Source organism: Protopterus annectens, chromosome 3.part1 (assembly GCF_019279795.1).
Source record: "Protopterus annectens isolate FY-2018-M chromosome 3.part1, PAN1.0, whole genome shotgun sequence".
NCBI lineage: Eukaryota > Metazoa > Chordata > Ceratodontiformes > Protopteridae > Protopterus > Protopterus annectens.
The window spans coordinates 655,888,672-655,894,671 of NC_056732.1; positions in this window are offsets into that span (position 1 = coordinate 655,888,672).

Here is a 6,000-nt window from a genome sequence, read left to right on the forward strand (position 1 = left end):
GTGTGTGTGTGTGTGTGTGTGTGTGTGTGTTTGCTTGCGTGCGTGTGTGTGCATGCATGCGTGCGCGTGTGTGTGTGTGTGTGTGTGTGTGTGTGTGTGTGTGTGTGTGAAATCCTGTGTGTTTGTGTGTGTCTGCATCATTTCCAACGTGTATGTGTTTGTATATATGTCTGTGTGTCTGTGTCGTTTCCTATGTGAGGCTGTGTCTGTGCCAGTGTCTGCATGTGTGGGTGTTTATATGTGTGCACATATGCGCTTGTGCATGTATATGTGCATGTGTGTGCTTATGAGTATCAACATATGTATACATATTTTGGGACAGGTAACATATATCCTTTGGTAAGAGCAGGAGACATTTTTGATTCATTGTGTGTTATACAGTTCGTGGAATGACAATTCTTAGTGTTGCACAACATGTGTATTGCTAACAGTCAGAATGTTTAAATAGTGTTATGCTTATGTATGTAGGCCAGCCGAATGCTGCTATGTGAAAGTTCAGTAGTTAAGACATATTCTAAAAAATGAGGTGTGCCAAGTGGCTACTCTGTGAAAGTGAGAATAAAAAGCAAAAGTTGTATGTTAAGTTGCTTCAGATGGGAATGTGTTGGTTAAATTATGCATGATGTGGAAGCCACAATTAACTCATTTTCAACCACTCTTGGGAAATTGCGTAACAGGGTTTGCACCACAGTGTTTTTCACCTTTAATGACTTTTATCACACAAAGGTAAAACTTCTCCTGCTTACATATAAAGCTCATTTCCCCTTCTCAGCATTTCAGCCTTAGCAGACTGAACAATTTAGAATCACATTATAAAAGCTCTTTTAATGATGTGTTTTTTCTTCCATGTGGTATGATGCACAGTGCTATTGTCTGCATAATATAGGAACTTAGGATTACAGAGTATCATTATGTTTTCACAGGCATGCCTAATTACCATTACTAAATTATTAACAGAGTACATTGTTTTAATACACTGTGTTAGCAGTAAAAAGGAATGTGACATTACGCAATTTATTAACAAACTGAGATGAGACTTATAGAGGCAGATTTATTAAATACATCTGATGATGATAATGATGAAAGATAATTTTGGGGGATTCAGAAATAAAGTAGTGATTAAAGTTAACTGCAGAACAATAAGAGGGTATTTAGCATTTGCAATGCTATTGTGCAGTAATTAATATATATCAAAACTGTCACAGCATGATGTAGCATAGGTAGGTATTACAATTAGCATAGGATTGGTATTCTGAAAAAAAGGGCTACACAGAAAATTAGACTCACACATTAATCGAAGCAGTGGTTCTATTGAACTGCTGTGAAGTGGCCACCCTAGGGATAGTCACATGTCCACTCAGACAAGAACAGTAAAGCTATGTGACTTAAGATTTACATGCATACACGTGCAATGAAATGTCTTCCAGATGCTCTGTGAGCAAACCACAGAAGAATAGCTAAAGAAAAAGCTCAATTCATCATACCCCTGCATAGGAAAAGGGGAGATGGTAAAGGCAGAAAATATCCAAATACAAAGCACCAAGCTAAAAAGGAAAACCGACAACCACACAAATATATTGGCAAGAAACAGACCGGAAAAGTAAAAATAACACTTTTATTGGCATATTGACTTAAGCGCTTTCATCCCTACTCTCTAGGACTTCATCAGAACTAAAAATATATAATCACATCATCGACTTTTATAGCAAAATCTCACTAGTAAACCATCAATGAATACCAAGAACATATAAAAAATTCAAGTATCTCAATTAACTGCATAATTCCTTAAAGAAATAATTACCATCTAAAACTTCTTGTATAAATCTTGTTAAATGTAGTTAAAAAATGTATAGAAATTAAAACAAACAATTATTTATCTCTTTCTATATTATTATTTGATTATTACTTGGCTGTGATTACCTATAGTAAACTGGCTAATTAAATAGCTTCATTTAACCCAGGTTTTTCACTAGCATCCAATCTACGTTGCCATAGAAGTTTTCTGTATTCTAAGGTATACACCCAGGGACCATCCCTTGGTGTTTTTACTAAATGTTCCAGAACAAAAAAAATAGAACTTTTTGTTTCTTGTACAAACCATTTTGTGCCTATACAAACACTTGCATACTTTTTGTTCTGCATGTCATACTGATGTTCATAAATACATTTATTAAGAGAACAGTCCATTTTGCCTATATAAAAGGAGTGGCAGGAATCACAAAATGCTAGGTATACCACTCCTGAAGTCTTACAATTATGTCTCTGAAGGAATTGAAAAGTGTACCTTAGACTGGGAAGCTCAATAATCTCACCTTTATATGTATATATATATATACATACAGTATGTATATATATATATATATATATATATATATATATATATATATATATATATATATATGTATTTGCACTGTTTGCAGGTTCCACATTTTTTCGTCCCTCTCTTTGAACCTAAACCATCATGTTTTGATGTTACAGCTTCCTTCTCCATTTTTATGGTTGTTTTGTCATTTAAAGAAAAAACTTTGTCAGTCACCTAAATATCCTTTAAGTTTGGGGTCAACTAGTAATATATTCCAATTACTTCTTATAACCTGTTTAAGGGTTTGAGTTTCAGGCCTATATTTTAATAACAAACAAACAGTGCTCATAATGTGATATAGGGCACATGTTCCCAACAGTAATACATCTGTTCTATTTCTATTTGGTAACCCCTTTCCTAGTAGAGGGGAACATTTTGATTTCCTCCCCTGCAGAATTTCATGTTGAATTTTATTGATCGTAACCTCAAGATATTCCCTAGCAAGTAACATTTTATTAATTTATTTAACTTCCGAATCAGAACTTCATCATCAGAGATTATTTTGGCCAGTCTGATCATTTGACCCTTAACTAGACTTTTTTTGTTTATACAGGTGACAACTCTTAAAAATTCAAATAGTTATTGAAAAAGGTTGGTTTCCTATATAGTCTGGATTTAATTCTCCTTTAACTAGGTCCTTTAATAATGTTACATCTAAATAGTTAATACTATGCTTGGAAGAGGTGCAGTTGAATTTTAAGTAAAGTTTGGAACAGACAAATTTGTCACGGGATGACCTTGGTATGAAGGGAGTGGGGGGGCAGGTAAATAGGGAGATAGGTAAGTTAGGTTTGTGTGTGAGGGGAGTGGGTAGGAAAGACTTAATTAAGTTGGGGGTTGAGGGAGGAAGTGAGGTAAGGGTAAGGGGTGGGTCGTTGAGTGTTCTGAACAGGAAACTGGTATGAGTAAGCACATTTTGATGTGGTCTTGTTGAGGCAGGATCACACCCTAGACGACCTGAGGTGTGAGTAAGGTAGGCCTTGGATTGTTAGAAAACGATAAAGTGAGTACAGATTTCTAGGATGTAAGGGGGCCTATACAAGTGGCTTTATATATATATATATATATATATATATATATATATATATATATATATATATATATATATATATATATATATATATATATATATAGTCGGGCCTAGACACTATTGATTATGTTTGGGGGGTAATGGGGATTGTGCTGTTGGCTTGGAGTAGGACCTTAAATTGGGGTTGATGAAGTGTCATGGTGGCATCGGTGCTTGTTGAGCAGTTTAATAATTTGGTTGTTTTCCTCTTATTTTGGTTTTGTTGCACAAGAATGGAAGGAGTTGATTGACAGGGAGTGTTAGGCACAGAGATTGTTGGGTCCATTTAGTTGTCCTCCAGTTTCTAAATTTAAAGTGTCACTGTTAGATTTGGTTCCTAAGAAAAAACATGGTGAATTTCATTTAATTCGTCATTTGTCATACCCTGGGGGTAAGTTTGTGAATGACTTCATATCCAGTGCAGAGGTTAAGGTCATGTATTCATCTTTGGATGATGTGGTCCAAATTATTAGTAGTTTAGTTAAAGTAGATATTGAGTCGGCTTTTCGGTTGTTGCCGGTGCGGGAGGAGGATTGGTCTTAATTGGGCATGGTGGTTAGGGATACATTTTATTTTGACACTGACATGCCTATGGGATCTACAGTGGTTTGTTCCACTTTTGAAAAGTTTAGCTCAGCACTTCATTGAATTTGGCAGCAGAGAATGGAGGATCAGGAAGCAGTTCACCATTTAGATGATGTTTTTTGGTGGGTGATGGTCAAGATAAGGCGCAGGCAGCTCTGCGTGAATTTGTGGGGATGTGTGAGTCCCTTGGACTTTTTTGGCTAAGCATAAGTTAGAGGGCCCTGTGAAAGTGTTGAATTTTTTGGGCTTGATAGTAGATGCAGGACAAGGTTTGTTTTGTTTGCTGCAGGACAAGTTGGTTCGGCTGCAGGAGAAAATCTCCTGGGTGAAGTCCAAGTCCAAGGTTCGGGTGCGAGAGGCTATGGAATTGTTGGGTTTGATGAATTTTGCTTGTAGGGCTGTGCATCTGGGGTGCACGTTTTGTTGGCCTGTAGCATTTTTTTTGAAAGGAGGGAGGAGTAAGCACCACAGAGTGCAGGTCACTAAGCTAGTGCAAGAGGATTTAGAGTTGTGGATGAAATTTTTGGAACAGTTTAATAGGATTTCATTCTGGCAGTCGGATTGGGTAAAACATTGAGATCTGCAGATGTTTACTGATGCAGCTGGAGGGCTGGCCATGGGAGCTTACTTTGCAAGCCAATGTTTTTTGGCTCCTAGGCCGGAGCATTGGTCAGAAGAGTGGAAACAGGATGTTACATTTTTGGAGTTGATGCCAATTTGGGTGGCTTCAGTAGTTTGGCAGGATCGTTTAAAGGGTTGGAGGCTGTTTTTTTATTTGGATAATACTGTGTTGGTGAGAGTGTTGCAGGTTAAGATGGCTAAATCTCCTCATTTGTTACTTGTTCTCAGGAAATTGGTATTGCAAAGTTTGATGATTGCCTTTTCCTTTACAGCATTGCATGTGCCTTGGGTTAAAAATTTCTAACAGAACTGGGTCAGACATGGCTTTGCAAGTCAAGCAAAGATCATCTCTAAGTAGGCAATATGAGACAGAGAATAGTTGGAGTTCTTTGAATCTGTCCATATAGGACAGATGTTTAAGGCTTAGGATCCTCTTTATGAGGTACTTTTGTGGCCTCTCCAGTTGTTGCAGGTGTCTAGCGAGGTACATGCCAAATGGGGCATTGTACTCGATGATTGACCTAATGAGGGAAGAGTAGAGGGAAACAATGACATCTTTCTTCTGGATGCAAAACCCTTAGTAATGAGATGTGCCACATAGAAGAACTTTCTGACCACAGTGGTCAGACCATAGCAAAATATTTATAGTCACTGACAAGCTGTTGCATAGCATTCAGAATCGGGTGTAGAATCATAGACACTGATGGCTGTTAGACCCCCAAGATGCCCCTTTGAGTCTCTGAAAGGTTCCTGCAGTTAAAATTATAAGTGCTACACATACCTTGGTCTCCACCAGTATTGGTTACCACTCAGTCTGCCCCTTGTCTCAGGTGAGGAGAACAGAGGATGCAGAGTTCCTGGAGTGTGTCTCTATCCATCCTGTAACACTTTACTATTTTCACTTCATGCACACTAGAAAAGTTAACCAGGGTATACATCCCTTTCTCCTCATTGTCCAAGGTCTATGAGCAGCAGCAGCAGCATAGAGTTGAGCCTGTTGCATGTATACATGCAGAAGAGCAGCAAGAACCCCTAACATTCTTATATGGCTGTATTCCAAAATGTTTTGGAGTAAAGGGCAGATGGCTACATAGAATGTATATGATTCTTTTACAGCTTGCTGAATAGCGCTGCCACTTTGGATTGGTTGAGTAGCACATAATTCCGCTGCTTATGCACTGATTAACATGTTACAATGTTTGCCTGGTTTGTGCAGCTCTGCAATTCATGTAGATCTATTTACTAAATACAAATCAGTGAGCTATTGTGTGCATATTGCACCACAATATGAAAAAGTGTGTTAGATGTGTCTAGGATTTATTGAATCCAGTCCCGCATTTACATGAAACTCACTTTCACATGA